The 25,765-nt window shown below is 37.5% G+C and overlaps 1 pseudogene; it reads right to left on the reverse strand.

The window, feature by feature from the left end:
• Nucleotides 1–1,007: 1,007 nt before the first annotated feature.
• On the reverse strand, nt 1,008–25,283 carry LOC129025783 (centriole and centriolar satellite protein OFD1-like; annotated as a pseudogene).
• Nucleotides 25,284–25,765: the final 482 nt, after the last annotated feature.

Genomic DNA, 25,765 nt, shown 5'->3' on the forward strand with positions numbered 1-25,765 from the left:
AAACCCATGGCCCTCATGTGGTAGGTACCAAAGGGAATCTCCTGGTCTGCAGGTTGTCAAGACCATGGGAGAAGCACATATTAGTAACCGGGTGCATGGTTCCTCAGGCTAAGTCCCTCACAACTTCCCTTTGGTAAATAAGAAGATTTCCTGACCCCTTGGGCTTCCGGGGAGAGGTGATGACCTACCCTGCTTCAGCTCGCACTCCATGGGCTGCAGGCACTGTCCAACCAGTCCCTATGAGATGAACGGTGTACCTCAGTTGGAAATGCAGGAATCCCTCACCTTCTGTGTCGATCTCCCTGGGAGCTGCAGTCTGGAGCTGTTTTTCTTCAGCCATCTTGCCAGCAATTCCCCCTCTCCTCTTTTTTTTTTTTTTTTTTCTATGGTGAAGAAGCCATTAACTGGAAATGTAAAACTATGCAAATTCTAAAAGAAAGTACAGAAAGAAATTTATGTGATCTCGGTTTTGGTCATAAGCTTTAACAAATGACACCAAAGCTGATCAGTAATGGTAAAAAAAAATTAATAATTTTAGTTTTCTTATATTAATACTTTGTACTCTGAGTAAAATCTTGTTCAGGAAATAGAAAGATAAGCAACAGACTGAAAAGAAATATCTGCAAAATACAGATCTAATCAAGAACTTGCACTGAAAATACACAAATCTTGAAACTGAAAAATAAGATATATTACCCAATTAACAATGAGTAAAGAGCTGAACACACCAATGAAAATACACTGATAGAAAGCAAACAAAAAGATGCTCAAACTCATATATCTTTAAGGGACTGAAAATTACAACAGTGAGATAGCATGGCCCATCTATATTTGCTGGAATGGCTAAACCTCTTTTAAAACATGACAAATGATTTGTTGGAGGGAAAACAGGAATTCATTCATTGCTTGTGGAATGCACAATGGTAGAGAAAAAAAGAACTCACATTCTCAAATTAATCTGAAAGCCTGTTTCTCATCTCTACCATGCACAGAAGGAGCTATCTGGTCTACCTTTCGATGACAGACTCGAGATTCAATGTAATCTGTGCATCTGTCAGCAGCAGTTGGGATCCAGGCAGAAACTGATGGGCCCCACAATCAAAGTCATCTAAGAACTTTTTAATAAAGAGTGACTTATTCAGTGTACTCACAAAAGATGGCAGAGTTCCTATGGATAGTAGCAAGACCACACTCTTAGCACTCCTTGGGAATGGAGAATTAAAGGAGGGAGAAATTATCAGCAATGGAGAGAGGCGGATGGTGCAGAGAACTTGAAAGATGTCATCGCAGGAATTATGACATCACTTGGCCTTGAGAAAAAGCAGCAAGTCCAGCGCTACTGTATGTGTAGGCTGGTGTCCCCACTGGCCAAACCCAATCAGCAGGTAGAGGGCAAAAAATGTCTTGATACCACCTAGAGGTAGGTTAGCAGAGTTTAATCCAGAAATTGTAATTTTATAAATCTTCCCAATCTAAGCCTGCCCTTACAAGGACAAAGCATAGTTTTATAATACCGATGCAGTATGAATCACTAAAACATGCAAGCCATGCACAGTGGATTGAACTTGTAATCCCGGCAATTTGTGAGGTCGAGGCTAGTGGATCATTTTGGCCAAAAGATTGAGACCAGCTTGGCCAATATGGTGAAACCCTGTCTCTATTAAGTACACAAAAATTTGCTGGGTGTGGGTGGTGCATTCCTGTAGTCTGAGCTACTTGGGAGGCAAAGGCAGGAGAATTGCTTGAACCTAGGGGGTGGACATATGGTTTAAGAGATGTATGTTTTCATTTTTATTCTCTTCCAATTTTTCTTCTTTTAGTAGTAAATAGTCACTCATCTCTTGAACATTTTCATTCAGCATATATTTGTTTTGTTATTGCCAAAGACTGCTTTGACAGACATTAAGTCAACCTGAAATTTAAAAAGGAAATTTTACAATTGAATGATGACTTCATAGTGCTGCAAAAGTAAAAGCTTGCAGGCTCCTTTAGGCATAATGTCACAATTTAACTAAGGTCACTAAACAGATGCCTGAATCTCTGCAAAAATGGCCAAACTGCAGTAACAGAAATTGTCTTCTGCCCTAAAATTGGGGCAGAGGAAGTTTTATGGACCACATCGCATGAAGCAGGTCCTTCTAAGATTATCACCCCATTTTTCAGAAGCAGCGAAGTACCTAACAACAATCACTCATAACAGCAATATACCTTTGTTTTAAATATGAAAAGGTAAGGTAAAAATGGCCAGGCATGGTGGGTCCCGCCTGTAACTCCAGCACTTTGGGAAGCCAAGATGAGAGGATTGCTTGAACTCAGAAGTTACAGAACACCATGTACAACATGGAAAAACCCCATCTCTACTAAAAATACAGCAGGGCACTACTGCGGCTCAGACATGTAATCTCAGCAGACTGTGAGACCATGATGGGTAGATCACTTGAGGTCAAAAATTTGAGACCCGCCTAGCCAACATGTTGAAACCCCATCTCTACTAAAACAACAAATATTAGTTGGGCATGGCAGCAGGTGTCTGTAATACCAACTACCCAGGAGGCTGAAGCAAGAGAATCATCTGAACCCCAAGGCAGTGGTTGCAGTGAGCCCAGTTCACATCATTACACTCAAGCTTGGGTAACAGACTGAGACTCCATCTTAAAAAATAAAAAAGAAAGAAAGTAAAAAAAGAAATACATCATTTGCTTGGTGTGGTGGGGCATGGCTATAATCCCAGCTTTTTGGGAGGTGAAGACACAAGAATTGCTTATGCCTGGGAGGTGATGATTGCAGTGAGCTAAGATCACACCAGTGCACTCTAGGCTGAATGACAGAATGAGACTGAGTCTCAAAAACCAAAGAACAAACAAAAATAACATTTTGCGTAGTGCTTTTCTTTTCTTAGCATACTATATCTCATATTTGCATATGAAGGCCTACAAAGTTCTCATGTAAGTTGAACTTGCAAAATAAACTTTATATTTAAAATGTTTTAAGTGCCTAAAGTTCCAGCTTCTTCTTCAGACAGCAAGCACAAGAATAAACAGAAAACTAAGGAACCAATGGGGTGTGATAAATGCAATGCATTTCGTTTTAATCTGTGAGATAACACTGTAATGACAGACATTTTTAGCTGCTGCTGATGGAAAGAGAGAAAAAGGTTGATGTAGTAACAGACCGATGATAATATTGGCCACCTGCTATGAACTAGGATCACTGAATTCCCTCAACAACCCTATAGTGCGGAAAATATCCTACAGTTTACAGCTGAGGAATATGCAGTCAAAGGACCTGCCCAAAGGCACACAAGAAATTAGATGCACAAATAGGATGCAAGAAGGACTCTAAGAATCAAAGCACTATCTACACTTTCCTATATGGTGTTGATTGAAGTTAAGAACTATTGAATTAACTTTAGTCATCCCCTTCTTCGCCATAGAAATGGCAGTTTAAACATCAAGAGGAAGACTTTGGATAAATTATGTATGACTAGAATTTTATATATTGTCTAAAATCTATTTCAAAAAATATGCTGAACAATGACCTCAAGTTCTTACATAAAATTTACAGATTCATTGAGTTCCTCCTTTTTGAATTAGTAACTGTGTTCTCCTCTTGCAAGTAAACAGGTTTTCCTGAAAGAAAGAGCCCTTTAAACACCATAATGTTTTCCTAGTGAATACCAAAGCTATTTAATATCTATGGCCAGTATGTCAGACCTAATGACCATTATTTTATATTGTGAAATAGCCTGTGTAGGGGACAAAACTTTCACAGGCGAGTAAGAAATAAGCCCTGTTACCTAACAGGTGATGTGAAGCTATAACTGTCATCTATGTGTTGAAATTCCACAATCTACACATGCTAATCAGAGAGATTTTAACTTCCTTGAAGTTGAAGATCTATTTGTTACTATATTGCAAAAGATAATATAGTTACTGTATTGTAGGTATTATTGTGTCATTTTCATTGTATTTAACTTGAATCTATGTAGATGTATTATCAAAGCATAATTTGTTACATAGATGATGGTACTAATGTATAAAAGAAGTGTAAGTCTCCACAAGATAGTAATAAAAGGGGAAGCCACACACTGGGTGTCTGGACAACATCAAATAACCACCCTTGGTATACTCCCAACAGTCTAATTGAAAAGTCCACCAAAACGTCACCTCTCATTACAGGCAATTTCCTAGGATTATATTGAAATATAAAATATCTGAAGACTGAGAAATCACTCACCTTCCAGTCTCAAGGGCAATATATACAAGATTTCAGGAGGTTATATATACAGTAAAAATATTATAAATAAAGAAATACATTAGAAGCCAACAAAATAAGAAGCTATGTCACAGGAGACAGAGAAGTTAAAATTTTTCTAAGTGAAAAAGAATGTATCTCAAGGGTAAAAGTAATAGGTATCAGAGGCAATAAGTTGCTGCCAACTTCTTGATAATTACAGATTTATCAAAATATATTCAAATAAAGTTTAATAAAATATACAGAAAAAAATCACTGGCCTTTCTGATTATATAAAATATTAAAGATAATTCTTTCTCAAAAGTGAGTGAAAACAATTTTTTTAAATTTTTACATAATTAAAATTACAAAAAAAATGAACTATTGAAGAGACAATGAAGTGTAGTGTATTTTTTTTTTAGAATATAAAGCAGACCCAAACTGGGAAGCTAATAACCTGTATCACAACTGAAAACTACAGCTTCTTACCCCATCCAAACATTACTTTTATTCTTCCTTTTATCTTCAATCAGTCCATTAGTTCTAATGATGCGGTCATCCGTTAGTTCAAGTTGATACCTGAGAATCAGAATGATTAAATATAAGTTTCTGAGTTATCTTTCCAGAAAGATGAACATCAATATATGAGCTTATCTATGGTACAAGTGCACCTGAGGGCACTGAACACGACATTGTGTGAACATCAAAGTCCCTCAGTAGTAAAGCCAGGGACATGAATGTCAAACATAAAATGTCCAGTAAAATCCTGCCTTGATATTGTAAAGCATAATCATACAAAATGGAGGGTTGTGTTGTCATCAGGTTACTGAAAGCATCACTTCCCAGTTGGTGTCAACTGACCTGAAAAGTGAGGAAGAAAATTAAAGTTACACAGCACACAACAGACTCAATCCCAAATGATAATTAGCCACTTTCAACCCACCTGTACTATCTGCCCACCTGTACTATCTGCCCAGCCCAAACAAACGTAAGGAATTTTGTGCCCAGGGACCAAGCACAGTCCGGGGAAGCAGGTGCTAAGAGCATTATATCTGAATGAGCGATACCCAAAGGCACATTTTCACAGTTTTACTCTTCTTTTCCTGCTTTTATAAGCTGTCTTTTGATTCCAAAAGGATGAAGAAACACTCCTGTTGTGACCAGTCCCCAGACTCCAACTCTTGCCAAAGTCATACGAGAATTCCAAATGCCAGAAAGACACCACGCAGGCCATGGAAGCTGTCACAATGATACCAAATAGTTCACTAGCTCCACAACTCTATAAAATTAACAAACGTACTTTAATACATGTATTCCTAAAAATTCAGTAACTACAGAAACTTCGTTAGCTATTTTAACATAGAAACCGACAAAAAAATTGGGTAAAATACATCATTTTCACATGTAAAAAATAAAGTTTCTCATGGTTAGTAGTAACATGTACCAGAGGCAATAAGCTGCTGCCAACTTCTTGACAACTACAGATTTATCAAAATATATTGAGAATATATTGGGAATTCAGAATCTATAAAAAAAACTATTCTATTTTTAAAAAATATAACTTGTTTATAGAATAACCTCAAGAAACCTTTGCAAGTTCTGTGTAATGGAGTATCAATGATCAATTATGAGGAAGGCAATAAAAAGAGGCCAATAAATTGCCCAGAACACTTGAGTTGAGTCATTTCCTCCTGACACATTAACAGCAAATATTAACTGAGCATGTTTTATGTGTAAGATGCTTTTGAATGCACTGAAAATTTACCACATGAACATAGTGTCTTAGCACAGGGGTATTACTTACTGATACACAAGGTCAAAGTAAAGAAAAGACAAAGTAACCATACTTGTGCATGTTTCCCTTTCCCTATCAATTACATAGTTAATTTTAGCTCTTTTCTTTTGATTCTGGCTTTGCAGAATCATCAAGGAATACAAGGCACATGTTCACTGACAAACAGTCAGACCACTAAGTTTAATTTATACATTGTTAGATATCCCCATCTTTGTGGCAGTATGAGTGGGGTAGAGGAAAAGCAATGATAATTCAAACTTTACAGCTTATCAACTATGCAACCTGAGCAAGTCACAACATAGCGTGAAATTTAAAGCAAATCACAACCCTCGATACATGTTTGAGAAGCCATGAGTAAGAACAACAGAGGATGTGCTTTTCTATACCTTATCTTTTAAAAACGACCCTAACTCAAATGCAGGAAAGTATTGGCTATTGATAAACACATGTATTTTTTCAAACACTAAAGTTTGCATAAGATGTTAATCAGAGACTACTTCCGTAGCTTTTGTTATGTTTCTACCAAAGAAATTTAAACATATTACTTCCACAAATGTGCCAAGCAATTACTTAAGAAGTTTGTTCTTCAGCTTTCAGTCATAGGTCCCCTCAAGACACTTTGTATTCTGTTCCCATCTCCTAAATCCTCAGTCATGCTTTTATGTTTTTCTTCCTGGAGTTTCTGGGTTCTGAAATCAGTAAAATACATAAAGTAAATAAACTATAAAAGCTGAGTTAACAAATTTAGGAAAAACATCACATGACATGTTTTTAGTTCAACCAACTAAAACTGCTACATGACAGTTACTACTGGGAAGTAGAAGAAAACAGCCAAAAGTCCTCAGTGTATTTTATGAACTGACCTAGTTACAGTGTGTTGAAACTAGCAGAAGCAAGGGGCTGTGACATATGAGTGAGAAGAGTGGGAGGGTCTCTTACTGAGGGGAGTGGGAGAGTCTCAAGGAAGAAGTGGTTTCTCATAGAAGATAATTAACACTTAAACAATAGTTAAAGGTGATAAATGGTCCAAATCAATGCTGGGATGAAAGAATGATACTATTAGTTACAAAGTAATAAAACTGCACTTATGGGCTGGGAGCTGTGTGGCTCATGCCTGTAATCCCAGCACTTTGGGAGGCCAAGGCAGGTGGATCACCTAATGATAGGAGTTCAAGAACAGCCTGGACAACAGGGTGAAACCCCATCTTTACTAAAAATACAAAATTAGCCAGGCACGTTGTCACATGCCTATAATCCCAGCTACTCAAGAGACTGAGGAAGGAGAATCGCTTGAACTCGGGAGGCAGATTTCGCAGTGAAGTGAGATTGCACCATTGCACTCAGCAACAATACCAAATCTCCATCTCGAAAAAAAAGTGTACTTATGTATCTGAATCTTTTATAATGCTGTTTGTAACTCTGGAATTTAATTAATAATCTCATAGATATTTAAGGTACAATATTTGTTTTTCTTGCTTAATAATCTATCAGCTTTAGCTAAGTTTGGTGGCCTTCAACTATAATTCTAGCTTTGCAGAATGCTGAGGCAAGAGAATCACTTGAGCCCAAGAGTATCAGACCAGCCTGGACAACATAGCAAGACTCTGTCTCTTAAAACCAAAACACCACCACCACCACCACCACCACCAACAAAACTTACAAAGAAAACAAACAGAAAAAAACCAAACAAACAACAATTGATTGAATACTCATCAAGTTCCCAAAGAGAGGGCAACAGATAGATGGGTCATTCAGGGCTTTTAAGTGCTTAAGAATAAAATGATCTTCATAGTGAGACTTCAAATCACCAATTGTACCAATTCCCAAGCCAGGGAGGTGGATTCACAGTGATGAGATCCAGCCATCCTGAGAAGCACTGCAAAACACTGACTAGTCTAAGAACAGCTGAAGGCTCCAGGTATCAGCTCCCTCTGCTGGTTATCTGGAAAGCCATGAAGAGGTAAACTACATTGAATTTAGTACATATGCTGAAAGAATAGAAAAGAAGTAGAGTAAATGAGGGTAAAAAAAGTGACACGCTCTCTCTGCCCAAATGTTGTTTCTCTTTTTTTTCTCTCTCTCGATTAATTTACCTTTTCATTATTGCCAAAATGAGAGTAAGGTACACAGCTAGCTGAAATAAAAAAATCAAACCTATAGAAGTGAGAAAACAACATTAAATAAAATGGAGACTAATTCTTTAATGAGCTAAAATTCCTAAAGTATCTATGGAATGTCATTTAACAGCACATTCCCAATGGAAAAGAAGGCTTCTTGTGCAAAATATAGACGAGTGAGCTTGCTGTCAATCCCAGGTAATATATGAAGGATGAAACATTTGTGAGCACTTAGAAAAAGTGAATAGCATTGAGAAATAGTTTCATCCAATACAAGTCAAGTCAAACCACTATACTTCCTTTTTTTTGCACACAGAGCTGGTAAAAGCCGCAGGCCTAGATATTTGAAATCCAGGTCTAATACATAAACACAAAAAACTATCAAACCTGGAGGACTGAAGTTAATTTTAAAACATATGACCTGTTCAAGTATTAACAGCTTCTCCAAATTTTCTGTTTGATGTTACTGCAGCCTGGTGATAGCATCTAATTCTGCCTGTCATCTTAATGTTCAATATTTCAAAAGCACAGCCGTAGTGTTTGTTTCTCTTAATGTGTAACTTCTAATGCTGTGTGATATCACCTTTATAAAAAAGAATTCCACCTGGCAATAAACATTAGAACACTTGCACATATATTTAGTAATTCTTTTTAATCTCTTCATTCTGAATGTCCAAAATAATCATGCATACATACAATCCAAAATCTTCAACTCTCTGTTTCAGCTCTGCTTTTCCTTCTCTTAGCAAATCCATATCTTTTAGTAAAAGAAGGCTTTGAGCATGAATTTTCTTCTTTCAGTCAGTAAAACGCATTAATTTTGGCTGGCTGTGGTGGCTCATGCTTGTAATCTCAGCATTTTGGGAGGCTGAGGCAGGTAGGTCACAACATCAGGAGTTTAAAATCAGCCTGGCCCAGATGGTAAAACCCCATCTCTACTAAAAATACAAAACTTAGCTGGGTATGGTGGTGGGTGCCTGTAATCCCAGCTACTCAAGAGGTTGAGGAAGGGAATTGCTTCAACTTGACAGGCGGAATTTGCAGTGAGCCGAGATTATGCCACCACACTCCACTGGGTGACAGAGCAAGATCTGTCTCAAAACAAAAGGCATTAAGTTTTAGGCAGCAAGTTAATGAAAACATAACAAATTTAAATAAATATAGTGCTTCCTAAATTCCAAAAACCAATGTACAGAAATTGAGAATAACAATTTTACCTTCAAATTATTCCAACTCAGCTGGGCATGCTGATTCACTCCTGTAATCCTAGCCCTTTGCGAGGCCAAAACAGGCTGATCACCTGAGGTCAAAATTTGAGACTAGCCTGGCCAATATCGTGAAACCACACCTCTACGGAAATTCCAAAAATTAACTGGGTACAGTGGTGGGCACCTCTAATCCCAGCTACTTGGGAGGCTGAAACAGAAGAATCACTTGAAACTGGGAGGAAGAGGTTGCAGTGGCCACAGTAGTGCCATTGCACTCCAGCCTGGGCAAAAGATTAAAACTACTTCTCAAAACAAAACAAAACAAAAATCCACTTCAGTGTATTCCTCAACTATCTATTCCAGCTGCATAAATATTTACTCTCTCAATTTCTGTTAAACTACATTTCCATATATTTTAACACCCCTTGTGTAATTTATGCTACTTAATTAACATCTTGCAATCCCTTGTGTAATTTTTTGGGGGGACTGGATTCTGCTCTGTTGCCCAGGTTTGGGTCCAGTGTTGTGATCTCGGATAACTGCAACCTCTACCTCCCAGACACGGATCCTCCTATCTCAGCCTTCTAGGTAGCTGAGACTACAAACACGCACCACCAAGTTCAGCTAATTTTTTTGTAGGGATGGTGTTGTGCCATGCTGCCCAGGCTGGTGTTCAAATGAGATCACCGCTGGTACCGCTGGGTACCATTTCTACCGCTGGGCTCAAAGGAGATCACCATCTCAGCCCCTCAAAGTGCTAAAACTACAGGCGTGAGCCACCATGCCTGGCCACCTTAACTAAAATTTGGTAAGTTTTTCAAGGAAAAAAATAAATAAAATATACATTTAGAAATAAAACTCCAAAAGAATAAAATCCCCATCATTTTTTGTGGTGGTGCTTTCTGAGTGTTTTAGTTCATGAGTCATTGTGACTCAGGTTAGCAAGCTCATATGAACTTGTAAATGAATGAGCCAACCTTCCACTTATGTCTTCACAGAGCAAAAATTTACTAAATACATATCATATATCAAGCAGCATACTGGTAACCGGATATAAAGATGTAGACAGATACAGTCCTCCTCTCTGAAGACCTCACAGTATAGTCAGGGAGAAGCAATCAAACTAAGATAGGATAATTTTATAACTGAGGTAAATTATGACTGCATGTAGGAATGAGACATAAATGAGTTGCTCAGTGGGAGTCAGAGAAGGCATCACAACAGTGACATCCAAGCTGGGCCTTGAATGACACTATGGTTTTATCAAGGAGAGAAGGAGATTGATATTCCAGGTGAGGAAACACAGTCAAGTTGGGTTTTATGAGAATGACAATCTTCCTCAAAGCCTTCAGATACTCACATTTGAATAAACAGAATTCTAGTCAGTCATCTGTCTTGAAGATGAAGTTATTAGTCTAAACACAATGTAATCATCTCAAAGATCTATGCATCCAACATTCAATTTTATAGCTGAAGAAAGCCCTATTTCCAGAAATGCTATAGAAAATTTTAGAGTGGGTGCCCTTAGCATTAAACAGCTATGTCTCACTGAGAAGCTCCAAGGAAGAGTGGGCACTAGGGGGAATCTTTCCTACTTTTGACATCTAGCAGCAACTGTTTTAGATGTATGTTTGAAATACTGCTGTAAATACTGTCACGTCTAAGGCACACACTTAGAAAAGGAATAAGATATCTTAAAGGAGAAGCCAACATAAACTCCCTGTAACTCCTCATCCTCTTCAAATCCTTTGCAGTTATTTTCCCAGTGATGAGATCAAATGGCCACATGGATGACCCTTGGGGCCCTGGTGACTCCTTCGCCCCAGGGATCTTTACCCTTGCACATTTTCATGTCTCCATCCAATGGCAGCATACTGCCTTTGATTTCCTTTCTCCACCTGAAACCTCACTCTGCAAATCTGCACTCCTGGACGATCTTTATTCTTCCACCTACCAGTCTCTCCAGATCTAGTTCTTGATCACTGAGACTACCGCTCAAACCTCCCTTTCCCCCTAGGTTACCAGCCACTTGCCCTCTTCTCTGCTTACTTTTACTACACAGAATCTCCAACTGAACAAGCTGCATTTCTCAAGGAAAATGAATTATGCTCTGCAAAGCTCCACTTCCTGCGCATCTCCATCTTTCCACCCTCACTGAAAGGGGCAGCAGAAAGAGACCCTTAAAATTCCTCCCCAGAGGTAGAACAGAAAACTCACCTACAAACATGTGGTTTTGTCTCTCTCAATTCCAGGTTACCCAAACTACAACTGGGCCATCAGTACAGGTAATCAGTGCACTCTCCTTTAAAGAGCTGTTCTTACCTTATCCATATGAGCTACTCTGTACCTCCAAGTTGCTTCTGAAATCCTTAATCTATCTCCTTAATTTGCCTGAGAAGATGAAGCTTTTTTATAGCTGAAGCAAGCCCTATTTCCAGAAATGCTATAGAAAATTTTAGAGTGAGTGGAACTATGTTTCTCATAATTCCAACTTGACTGGTCACCTCTTCAATTCTTGTCTCTCCACCAGCCTCAAAGGGCACAAATTTGTATATCCTTCTCAAGGCCCATCGTTCTTTTTATTTATTTATTTATTTTTTGCACTCTTGGCCAAAGTCCCTACTGCTCTTCAGGGGCCTTGTTCCATCAATTGAAACATCTCATTCCTGGATCTTGAGTAAATCCAGTAACAGCTGTAGAAAATAGCCACCCAGTAAAAATTTTTCTAAATACCACCTCTTGGTGCTTTTGATTTCTTTCAAGGATACTCTTTTCTCAAAGAATGAAGGCTTCAGATTCTGCTTGACAAGCTTTCTCAAAATAACTTCAGAACATAGCTAATTCCTTCTCATACTCTTATCACTTCCATGAAGAATTCAATTGCAAATTTATTACAAAAAATAAAAGCGCCAGTCATTATACTATAAGAACAGTAACAGATTCTCCCTTTACAGCTAGCCTCCACACTAATGCTCTGTCCAAATGTATTATATTTATTTAATCTATAGTTTTATATCATTTACTGTATTTGTAGAACTCAATCCAAAGTCATAAACAAATCTCATCAGAAAAAAATGATATGCACAACACTGAAGCACTCCATTTTTTATTAAAAGTTCCAAGTATTTTTTAACATACCTAAGATTAAATCTTTAGGTGACAAACAAGAACATGACTCTTGTTAACTGCAACAAGATACAGATTACCTTTTGACACATTTCTGCCAGAAGTTGGTTTTCTATTTCCCTCTTATATTCATTTAGCTTTGTTTCTAAAGACTCAAACTTTATATGCTGAGAATAAGCATCTGCCAATTGATCATTAATAAGCTGAAGGTTGTCAGCTATTAAAAAGTAACACATAAAATTAGGACACAGAAGTATGCTCAGGTATGTAAGAGGCCAGATTTCTGGTTCAAAAGTAAAGAGTATACTTAGGGGAAAGCATATGTGTCATCAATTTACTTTGAAATACAAAAAAAAAAAGTAAGATAGATGAATAGATGGACAGATAAAAATGATGAAGCATATATAACACAAATGTAATAGTGAAATTTAGGTGAGAGGTATGTAAGTGTTGACTAGAATTGTTTCAAGTTTTCTGTATATTGAAAACGCTCAGGCATTTACCAACATCCACCACACCCAGCTAATTTATTTATTTATTTATTTATTTAGTCATTTATTTTGTAGAGACAGGGTCTTCCTGTGTTGCCTGCCCAGGCTGATCTCAAACTCATGGCCTCAAGTGATCCTCCTGCCTGGGCTGGGATCGCAAGAATGAGCAGCTTTGCCTGGTAATAGCTTTTAAGAATAAATCTTCGAAAAGTCCTTTCCAAGCATGATACAAAACCTGGAAGCAATAAGGAGAAATATTCATCAATCTCACTACATAAAATTTAAAAATTTACATATGGCATAAAATAAAGAAAAATAATATACTCAAAAAATAGTTGCAATAATATGGAGGCATAAGCAGAACTAAAGTTATGAAATTGTCATATCGTTAAAGAGCTCTTACAAATCAGTTAAAACAAAAGAAAACAAAATGGAAAAATGTGGAAAAAAATGGACAGATTGCAGAAAAAATAACATGTCAAACAAAGATAAGCAAGATTATCAGATGTTGAGTAAACATGAACAAAATCATAAACGCAAATTAATAAAGCAAAGAAACCATTATTTTCCCTATAACACCATTAAGATTAAACTTTTGATAATGCTAGTGTTGGGAATGGAGTGGAAGTATAGCTGTGCTCATTCACTTGGGAGAGGAATGTCTCAGTGCTTATATATATTCAAAATGCAAGTGTCTTTTAATCTACTCATTCCAATTCTATGAATTCACACAGCTGTACTTTTATAAGCACACACAGCGTGCACACTGCATATTGGTTGCCTCTATTGGAAAAAAGCATACAATAAGACAACTAAATCTCCATTAATAGGGGGTTAAATATTTACTTTAAAAATAATTAGTCTCAATATACTGCTACAGATAGATATATTGGTTGATAGAAAAAGCAAATTGCCAAAATGATCTATAATATAATTTTATTTGATTATGTGTTTTAATTAGAAATACATAGAGTTTTAAACTCAGACAATTCTACAAAAATAACCAAGAAACAAAATTATTAAAATTCTAATTATCAGTGGAGAGTCAGATTAGACATGGGCACAAATTGCTAGTTTGCTTTCACTTTATATCCTTCCGAATAATCTGAAACTTTGTTTTAAACGAGAAGCATGAATTATTTTTGAAATTTTTGGTTTCTTGAAACTAAAACCATTAGTCAGCTCAGCACCTTATCCCCATCCCTATCCTCTTCAGTGAGGGCATTACAGTTAGATTGTTTTGACAAAGTCTGCATTCTATCCAGGGATCAGCAGACCAACAACGGCAAACATTAATGTTTATTCTTGGTGATGTAAAGCTTTATGGGTTTGACACTGGGTCTTTTCATTCTCTTAACAGTGTCTTCCACAGAGATGTTTTAATTTCAATTAAGTCTAGCTTATCTATATTTTTCTTTTATATATCTTGCTTTTGGTGTTATATCACATCATGAAATTCAGGATCACATAGACTTTCTCTTGTTTTTATTTGGAAATTTTATAGTTTTGCAATTTACATTTAGATCTATGGTTCATTTTCATGCACATGAATATTCAATTGTTTCAGAGCCACATATCCAAAAGACTATCTTTCCTCTATTGAATTGCCTTTGCACCATTGTTAAAAAAAAAATTGACAATATTTGTGTGAATCTATTTCTGGATTCTCTGTGTCTGTTCCCATTGATGTATGTGTCTATTCTTTTGCCAATTATAGATAAGAATTTTAACTTTCAGAAAGCAAAGCGTCAATGTCCAAATTTTCTTTCTTCATCGAAATTTTGTGCATTTCATTGTCTGCGTATCTTTGGCTGCCAAACGAAATATTAAGATTGGGAAGAACGGGTGACTAGAATCTAGGAGGAAAGTACTGTTAGTATTCAACAGCTTAGCATCCCCTGAGGGTAGATATACTAAAATAGGATAAGATCACAGGTCTCTGACTCAGGGGGCAGAAAACCGTTAAATACAATATATCTTCCTATAAGTTTTCTGTTGTTTAATTAGAAGCCATCACTCTTTAAAATAATTTTAATTTACCAGAAGTTATTTTATTGTTAGCTAAAGGTTCTATCCAAATTTTGGCACTAGTATGACTAGCACTACTCATCATTTTTCTGACTCCCAGAAATTTTACTGGGATGCTAGGTAAAGCTGGTAAGGGTTGTCACCCAGATATCTTTCTGAAGGAGATGCATTTAAAGAGACTCTGTAAAGATGGAAAAACTATTTTTAAAGATAATGTAATATAGTAAATGTATCGATTCTTTCATGTTGGGGGGCTCAGTCAGTCTGGTGGGAAAAAATATTAAACATAGTTAGAGTAATAGCCACAAACCATCTTGGAAGGCCAGAGAGTTTGCATAACCTCAGTAATAGATATGGTTGAAAGTGACTTTCTTTACCTTTAGTTAAATAAATTAAAGTACTGACAAAGGAATGTGGGGAAGTTATCTAGCTAGCTTGTTTACTCATGTGGTCTGAAGACTAACCTTTGAGGTACCATGGGTGCTTAAGTGCTTAGGGAAGTCCACAATGTCAATTTTGCCCCAGTGATGTTGACTCAAGTCTTTGTCAATTAATCTTTACTGATAAGTGTGAGTTTCATTTGCTGGTCAGGGCCACAGTTGCCACTGTTCACAAAACTCTACTGGAGTCTGTAAGTGGCTCGGACACTCAGCTTCAGCTGGACTGGCAAAGCAGAATATGTATGTTTCAGTGTACTTTATTCATCCGTTGTGGGTTCAGGGGTCTGCAAGGGACAGACCCCCAAATTTGGTGCCACAGCGTGAGAAGTGTTACCACAGTTCCTCCTTCCTTCCTTCCTTCCTTCCTTTCTCTCTCTCTCTTCTTCTTCTTCTTTCTTTCCTTGGTGGGGAGTAAAATGGCACCTAGCTAGGTTACCCAGGCTGGAGTGCAGTCATGTGATCTGAGCTCACTGCAAACTTCCCCTCCTGGGTTGAAGTGATTATCTTGCCTCAGCCTCCAGAGTAGCTGGGATAAAAGGCACTTGCCACCATGCCTCACAAATTTTTGAATTTTTAGTAGAGATAGGGTTTCCCTGTGTTTACCATGCTGATTTCTAACTCCAGACCTTCAGTGATCCTCCTGCTTCTGCCTCCCAAAGTCCTGAGATTACAAGCATGAGGCAGTTGTCCTGGCCCACAGATTGTTCTGTAATATCTCCTTTTCTTTTGAAGTAAAAATTAAGCAATAGATACTACCTATATACCTTAGAATCATGTTGTTCATTTTGGTAGTCACTAAGCACATGTAGCTAATTAAATGTAAACTAAAAATTGAGTTATTCAGTTACACTAGCTACCATTCAGTTGCTCAATAGCCGCATGAGACTAGCAGCTACCACATTAAAAAGTATAGATAAAGACATTTCCACCATCACAAAGAGTTACAGTGGATGGTGCTTATATATAACAAAAGTTATATTACACATTACTAAACACATATTTTCTTCTTTAATGACATATTAACACATTTAATACTCTATCAATTGTACTTGAGAGGCATACCTAGTATACAAAGACACTTGGCCTAAAAGTCAGCTTTTTGAAGATTTTTTTTTTTTTTAGAAATATTCCCAACAGTAGATATTTTTACAAACAGTATCTTTCAGTGTGTCTGTAGGGCCATTGATACTGTGTGAAGTTTTCTTATTTGACTATCTGAAAGTTATTACAAAAATGAAAATATGGGAATAATGACCTACAGAACAGGTGAACTATTGTTTAAAAAAGTAAGATATGGTCAGCAAGGAAAAACATGTAATTTAAATCTAATTAAATTTCTTACTCTTCTCCCTCAAAATTAGCTTTATTATTTTATAAGGAAAAGTACATAGAAAAATCTTGCTATAGCTTACAAATATGTAGGCTCCTATATTTTTGATTTTCTTTATCAAATCCTGAGACCTGTTAAAAGAAAATATTTTACCTTTATAAAGCTATTCAGTTATAATTAACAAACCGAAGCAGAATATATAAACTAAGTAATCATACCAGTGATTTCTAGAAACTGGAAGTAGGCTGAATTTTATTGAGTGCAATCAATCCTGCATAGTAAATACCTTAAGAAAATAAAAGGTTACTAATTAGACATAGTTTTATGGCAGTGTTTAAATGATACATTATAATATATTTATGAATAAGAGATTAAGAAACTTCCTTCAGAAAAAATAAGATTACAACTATGCTAACAAAGCAAAATACAAGCTCTTTCTTACACTGTTAGATAAATTACAAAAACATTGAGTTAAAATAATAAAATATCTTTCTTGATCATGTAATTAATCTCTAAGTGTTTTACATCAAATGTTATTCAATTACAATTTTTTAAAAGTAGTGTTTAAAAATGTAAATAAGCTAAATTTTCACTGTCCTTGCAATCATGACTACAGTGCACTTAAAATTCTGTTAAACAGACATTTTGGGCAAGTATTTATATATATTTCTGCTATAGTATATATGAATAATTATGTCTACTCTAAGAACACGAATATGTTTTCAACTGAATTTCCTTTAAAGAAAATATTTTACATTGGTATTTTATGTTAGTAGAAACCATTAAGTTGTTTGAGTGGGATTAATTCCTATTGTAAGAATTATACAATTGCTAAGTACACAATAAGTAGGAGTATATAATTATTAGAAAGTTAGAGAAAGATACATCAAAAAAGAATTCCAGACAAGGTACAGTGTCTCATAGTTGTAATTACAGCACTTGGGCAGACTAAGAGGGCAGATGACATGAGCTCAGGATTGAAAACAACACTGCCCACCAAGAGTAACCCAGACTCTATTAAAAAAAAAAAAATCAGCAGAATGTGGTGGTGTGTGCCAGTAATCTCAGCTGCTTGAAAGGTTGCAGTTAGCATAATTGCTTGAACCCAGGAGGGGCAGATGTTTCAGTAAGCTGAGATTATGCCAATGCCCTTCAGACTTGGTAACAGAGTGAGACCCTACTTCTAAAAAATAAATATGTAAATAAATACATTCATAAGGCCGATAAGTAAAATTTGGTTGTGTATGAAGAAACTCAGCGTATTTAAAATTTGAATTCAAATACTGCACTAAGGCTACGCATTGTGGCTCACATATGTAATCTCAGCATTTTGGAGGCTGAGGCAAATGGATCACTTGAGATGTGGAGTTCGAGACAAACCTGGCCAACACAGTGAAACCCCGCCTCTACTAGAAATACAAAAATTAGCCAGGTTCTTGGGCAAGCACCTGTAATCCCAGATACTTTGGACGCTGAGGCTGGAGAATCGCTGGAACCCAGGAGGTGAAGTTTGCAGCCCGGAATCGTGACACTGCACTCCAGGATGAGCAACAGAGTAATACTCCATATCAAATAAAATAATTATAATACTAAGCTTCTTGTGTCCTTAAAACTTTGGAATATGAAACTCTTAGATAACTATAGACAACCTAAAGAAAGTAAAAGCATATACACACCACCAAGAGTGAAATTTAATGTAAACTATAGACTTTGGCAATAATGACTTGTCCCGGAAGGTTTATCAATTCTAGCAAATGTACCACTTTGATGAACGATGTTGACAGTGGGAAAGACGGTGCATGTGTAGGAGCAGTGGGTGTATAGGAATTCTTTGTACTTCTCCATCAACCTAGCCGTGAACTAAAACCTGCATTAAAAAACAGTCTACACACACACACACACACACGCACATTCACAGGGAAAGTTTGCTTCATCTACCTTTAAAATAATAAACTGGGACAAATGTTTAACCATAATGGTGAAGAAATATAGTTAAAATAATTAGAAATGTACTAAAAAATAAAATGACAGTCACTTTATTATTTGGAAACTTTAAAGATTTTTAAGGATTACATCACTTAAAAAGTGTGATTCAACTCTCCACAGTCTGGTTCCTCATCTGTAACACACGAAACATCTGTTGTGTGTCTATCACAGTGCCAAATTCAGAGCAGACATTCAACAGATTGGCAGAGTCTTATCAAACAACATGGAAAATAGATAAATCAATTTGAGCTCTTAAACATTTAGAGATTGTAGATCGCAATTTTACAAAAGACTAAATGTGATACCAATAAATTAATTTCAAATTTAGTAATCACTTGTTACATAACAAATGTATTGTGTGCAGGTACAATGGAAATTCAAAGAGAAATGAGAAGTGGACCTAGTATAAAAGCAATTGTCTATAATGCAGCATGTTACAGTCAGCTGAAAAAAAAAACTGTTAATAAAAAGTTCAAAAACAGAAAAGGAAATACATTATCTTTTCTTTTGCTAACAAATTTCTGGAAAGAAAACAGAAAGTGAAGACTCATAGCCATATCTTTGTTAGTGATCAGCCACTAAAGAGTTAGGGGTTCCTAGTAACAGGGAGTTCCCTTGCACTGAAATGGACTGAGGGTGCAATTCTTCATTCAATACAGGGTGCATCAACTCATGAATTAGGTGGTTTTGAATTTGTGTCTTGCAAGGGAGGAAGAAAGAAAGAAAAGAAAACAATTAAGGAAGGAATGAAGGATAGAAGAAGGAATTAAGGGAGGGAGGGAGAAAGGGAGGAAAGGAGAAAGGAAGAAAGGAAGGAAGAAATGAAAGAAGGAAGGAAGGAAGTCAAACAAGGTAAAATAATTTCAGTAGGATTGTCTCAGTAGAGATATACACAGATGTGTTACATTCATTGGAAAACTTCCTTTTATTTCCATAATGTTTCTAGATCCATAGCCAGAAGTTAGGAATCTTCCCCTACACAAGTCTTACCCCATGACACAAGAAGGTCAGTGTGTTCTACAAAAATGTTTCTTTCCTCAGCTTCCAAGTGAAATTGGTGATTAGCCAGACCCATTTGCAGACTCTTAACTTCACTTCCCTAGAAGTCCATTTCAGCAGCTTATGCTTGGGATATGAAGTATAGGAAAAAATTCTGCCAGTTCATCGCACCTCTGTGGACTGTTGCAAAATATAACCAAAATATTTAACAACAAGGGACTGCTATGTATGTCACAAAAATATCCAAAGATAAGACTGTTGCCACTAAAAATGAGGATTTCAAGAAACTTTTAAGGAAACAGAGAAATGCTCACACCATATAACTTAAATTTAAAAAGGATATATGCACAGGATATATCTACACATTTTAAATGTAAAATATGCTTATGAAATGCATATTGCAGTGAAAACACATTGAGCTAATCCTATTCCTAGCTGTTAATCCAAATATAAAGTATACTAACAAATATTTGCTGCTCAAATGAAATATTCAGGCATATCAATATAGTTTAAAGATGAAAGTGTTAATTTCCCGATTAGACTATTAAAACAGAACACTAGTTTTTTTCTATATGTCGCCAATGTCCCACATCAAAACGCATTACAAACCCACTTGTTAGTTTAGGAAACTGTAGGCCAGATTTATAAAAGAGGCCTATTCTTACTAAAATGTGTTCATTATATAAATGCTTTCTGCTCCTATCTTATTGGCAGCTCAATTAATTATTTGAACATTCTCCTTTAAGTTGACTCAAATGCAACATTTTCTCAATGGTTTCAAAGAGACTGTAATATTTCAGGGCAGAGTTTTGAAACCCAAACATTGGATGAATATAAATGTGAACTACCTATTACAGGTTAGACTTCTAAAACTTATGGAACAGATAAACCTAAATCCGATAGTTTGAGTGTGCCCAGTACACCCACATTCATCAACTTTTGGTGTAGCTTTTTGCGCAGCTCATCTTGACTCAACAGACATGGGGAGCAAGTTGGATTAGAAGACAAAATGGTTACAGATTACTTCGGGGGTAGAGGGGAGGTGAACGACTGAAAAACAACGTGAGATTACAGCCGTCACATCGCATCCTGCTCCTCTTGGGGACCTACTTAGTACAGTCTTCTTGGTCTGAAGATACATGGCACATGCATTGGTTGCCTAGCACCGGCCAGAATCTCCACCCACATCTCGAGGGAGCACATCCAGGGTATCCAAAAATCTGCCCCCGGGGAACTCGGCTGAAGCAGCGGGGTGCCGGTCTTCACAGCGGGACTGAGATTGCGTTTCCCTGCTTGGCCTGTCGCTTCAGGTAGAGGATGGAGTGAGTCGAAACACGCATTTTGGATCCCTGTGGGACTTCACTGGCCCTGCCTGACGGCGCAGGTTGGTGCTGTATCTCCACTCCTCCCTCGGGTAGCCCAATCAGATCTACCACGCCCTGACCGGCTCATCCATTCACTGAGAACTTCCAGCTGCAAGTTTCTGCCCTCTTGGGGTCTTTGCTTTGGTGGTTAACAGTCAAATATTCAATTGACCCAGGGTTTCTTAATGGAGCCACTGTTGCCTTTTGGAGCCAGCAGATTCTTTGTTTTGGGAGGCTGTCGTGTGCTTTGTAGATTTAGCTGTATCCTTGGTCTCTATTTTGTCAATAGTATCTTCTCTTCCAAGCGAGACAACCAAAAGGGTCCCCAGACATTGCCGGATTACCTCTTGGAAGCAAGATGGCTCAGGGTCGAGACCCACGAGCTAAATGTTTTTCAGTAGCCACCATTGTGTATTGTGAGGAAAGGCGAGCCTGACCTCATGATGCTTACATGTAATTAAAAAGAAAAGGAGCCAACCCTCTCAGAAGCAATAATGAACATGTTACAGCCAGATAATTGAGCAAGAGCTCAGATATATATATATATATATACTCATATATATGTATATATATAAATAAGTAAAGTAATAAAAAGTAATAAAGTAATAAATAAATAAAGTAATAAAAGTAATAAAATAAAGTAATAAAAAACAAACAAACAAAAAAAAACAAAAATCCAGGACCTTCTGGGGTCAGTAAGGAATCTACCCTGAGTCCAGAGTTGTATGTTGGGAATATAAGCCTGAAAAGGTATCTAAGTCCTGTGAGGATAAAATTTGATCAGTTTCAGCTTTGTACACAGCAATGAAGAAGTGTAAAACGAATTTTCATGACTGGCTGTGAGAAACTTAAAGTCTTTAAGAGGCAGTATGAGTGACAGGACTTCTTAGGAAGTGGAGAACCTGTAGGTTTTTGGTGGAAATAATTGAGGAGGAGAGACTTAGTTGGATTTTAAAAAATAGGTAGGGGTTGCGGGCAGTATCAGGGAGAACATTCCAGGCAAGACAAGAGAAATAATAGTAGCTCTGAAGTGGATACAGACAAAGTGGATTTCGGGAAGAAAAAAAAAAATAAACGACTAAACTCTAGTGGAGGTGGAACAATAGGGCTGAGAAAAGACATGACCCAATGTGGGAGTCTGCTTTGAATACCAGTACATGTTCCTGTAGTTGAGACGCATCCAGGCTTTAGAATGGGATAATGAAATGATGAAAGCAGTGTTCTAAAAATAGGTTGATAGCTTTTAAATGTTGTTAGGTAGTATCACCAGTCCACTGTATAAAAAGTAATAATAATCTGCCAGGCATGGTGGCTCATGCCTGTAATCCCAGCACTTTGGGAGGCCGAGGCTCAAGGATCACCTGAGGTCAGGAGTTCCAGACAAGCCTGGCTAACATGGTGAAACCTGGTTTTCACTAACAACACAAAAAATTAGCGAGGTGTGGTGGCGTACATCTGTAATCCAAGCTCTCTGGGAGTCTGAAGCTGAAGAATCACTTGATCTGGGAAAGCGCAGGTTGCAGTTAGTGAGATCGTGCCATTGCACTCTAGCATGGGCAAGAACAGCAAACAAGCAAATAAAAAGATTGTGTCTGAAGACCCCACTCCCACTTTTGATCACACGGTTGAATATATGAATACAATTAGATAAAATGTTCTTCAAAAACTAGCATAACTTCTCCCAAAGGTGAGATAATTGCTTATAATATTAATAGAAAAATGTCACATTAGAGACCTATCAACAGTGTTCAAACTGCCCCTCCTTATTGCAATAGACATGTACCATGCCAGATCAGTGACCCCAGGTCTATGGGATGACTGAAAACACTGCTGTTGGCAGGAATGAACAGTTTTTCCAGAAGCTCTTCTATAGAGTCTCTACAGAGGCCAGCTACAAAAAGGGATGTGTTTGGAACGAGAGTCCGTGAGTTTTATTGTGCATTTTCCTGCAAATTAAACTAAGGGCAGGGACTTCCAAGTTCATTAAGCATCCTCTCACTCTGACACTGGTGGTGTTCTAGCCACCCATTAGATTGTAGTTTTCAGTGACTTCAAATGAGCAGCCCTGGGCTTGACCTATGTGATGGTTTGGAATAAGTCTGTCGAGTTCAGCCTCATGTAGGCACTGCACTTCCCGAAATCCATAGGAGACAAGGATAATTGATCACAGCATTCTTTCCTACATTCTTTTCTACACAGCATTCTTCCCCTTTTCTTTCCACACTTAGTCTCAGAAAATTTCTCAGCCCCAGTTCATGGCAGTCAATACCAGTTGATTAGATTTCACTCATGAGAGGAAACTCATTTGGCAACCTTTTCCATTAGACAGCTTATTGTATTTAAAGATAGTACTATGCCAAACCCTGTTCCCCTTCCACCCCAAAAAGGTCATCTCAGCACCATTTAAACATCCTCAGTTCCTTCAGTTGCTTTTGTCTTCTTTCCAGAGCTTTCCCTAGCATAAGTCTTGCCCTCCCCTCACCTATAACACACACAGGTCAGAGTTATGGATTAATTTACAATAGATTTCCAGAAATGAGTTTCTTCCACAAAGATGATATGATTCCCAGAACTCACTGTCTTCCCCTAAGAGGGCATGAACATTCTCCCCGATCTTGCTCTTAATACCAGCTAGAACTGCATTAGCTTTTTGACCAAACTCTCAGACTTTTACATCTTACAGAGCTTGCAGTAAGTTAACACTTTACTTGATGTAGGTGAACTCTTCTTAATCTAGGTTTCCCTTGTCCTATGGTTGTACAGTTGATTTCTAATCCAAAGTACAGGGCTTTCTTTCCTATTCGCTTAACTTCTATCTTGTTAATTTCACCCAACTTCCTTAGCCACAGAGATCATTTTGAATCCTAACTTCTGCCTTCTAATGAATTCTAATAATAAACCCTTGGTGTTATTTTTGAATGTGATAAGTTGTCTTCATTCAAGTTATTGATTTAATTGCTGAGGTAGACTAAGTTACGATCAACCTCAAAGCCTGATTATATATATATGTGTGTTTGTGTGTGTGTGTGTGTGTGTGTGTTTGTGTCATACTTCCACTCACTGGAGGCCTTTTAGCCTTTTGATTCTAGACTCACTGACGTCTGGTCCCATGCTCATGTTGATTAGTAGTTAGTGTATGTAGACTCCTTAAATTTAAGGTATTGAGAGATCTCGTCATATCACCAAGTTGATTTCTTTAGACTTCTCCCTGTCAAAGACCAGGTTGCCCTACCTATCAGAGACAGCTGTTGTTTCCATCACAAATAAGGATCCTGGCTCTCTCTCAGCCAACAAGCCCAGTTTCTTGTTATGCAGGATTTCTTCATAGGTAACTTAAAAAACTCCAGTAACTTCTCACAAAGTTGCTGTCGACGACCTGAACATAAACTTCATCATGGAGCCTCTGAAACCCCTGAGACATCGGCATGGGAAGTTTCAGAAGGCTCCTTGCATTGTTGAGTCTACTTAGCACTGAAATCTTGCCATGTCTGTCATTCTTGCATTTCAATATTGTCTATGCTGCAGGCCGTGCCACTACCCTCCAGTACCATTCTGCAAGCATTGAACACTTGCTGAGTACCAATTTCTGTATTAGTGGTGGGGATACACAGTGGAGAGGAACCACCCCTTTCTCACACTCTCATTTCCATATTGCTGCAGATATCTTCACCTTGATGCCTCATTGCCTCTATGCAACAACTTATCTACAGTGCTTTGAAATGTATGCCCCTGGCAGATGAACTCCCTTTGTCCCCAGTCTCTTAAGAGAATGTGCCTTCTACTCATTTGCTGACACTTCCTGGAGTTTCCTTCCTTTTCTCTCATATCTGCAGGTTTTTCTGGCTTTGGCTTATGTTAGTTTCCTACTGCCACTGTAACAAATTAATAAAAATTTAGTGATTTAATAGAAGATAAGTGTATCATCTTACACTTCTGTAGCATAAGAGTGCAACACAGGTACTTGTTGGGCTACAATCTAAGTGTGCACAGGACTGTGTTCCTCTTGGATGCTCTAGAGGAGAATTTGTTTCCTTGCACTTTCTAGCTTCTACGGGCCTCCTGTATTCCTTAGCTATATCCCCATCCTCTGTTTTCAAAGCCATCAACATCACATTGTTTTTCCATTCTTCTGTGACTTCCCCCTGACTTTCCTCTTTTGCTTTCATCTTCTACATTTAAGGCCATTTTAATGGCATTGATCAAGCTGGATGATCCTGGGCAATCTTCCTATCTGAAGGTCAACTGATGAGCAACTTTAATTTATCTTTGCCATGAACCCTAACGTACTCACAGGTTTTGCAGATTGGGATCAGGGCATCTTAGAAGAGAGGCCACATACTGTTTGTTCCCCTCAGCTAGACATTTGGAAACTATCCCAGGTTCTCTTTTTGCCCTCAATTTCCCAATGTAATCTATCATCTAATTCTGAGTAGCCACCTCCTCAGGGTCTCTGGGACAAATGTTCCTTGGAGATTCTTCAAAGGCCCCTATTTAAAGCAATAAAAAAATCGAGCAGACCATGAATACACACTAATACCAATGCAGATATGTCGGTCATGACAGTTGCTTTATTTGCATTATATATTGGAATTCTAAATAATAGTCGTTTTGTGGGTGAAGGGAAGGTGGATGATGTCACAGAAATTTT

Source organism: Pongo pygmaeus, chromosome Y (assembly GCF_028885625.2).
Source record: "Pongo pygmaeus isolate AG05252 chromosome Y, NHGRI_mPonPyg2-v2.0_pri, whole genome shotgun sequence".
In the NCBI taxonomy this organism is placed as follows: Eukaryota; Metazoa; Chordata; class Mammalia; order Primates; family Hominidae; genus Pongo; species Pongo pygmaeus.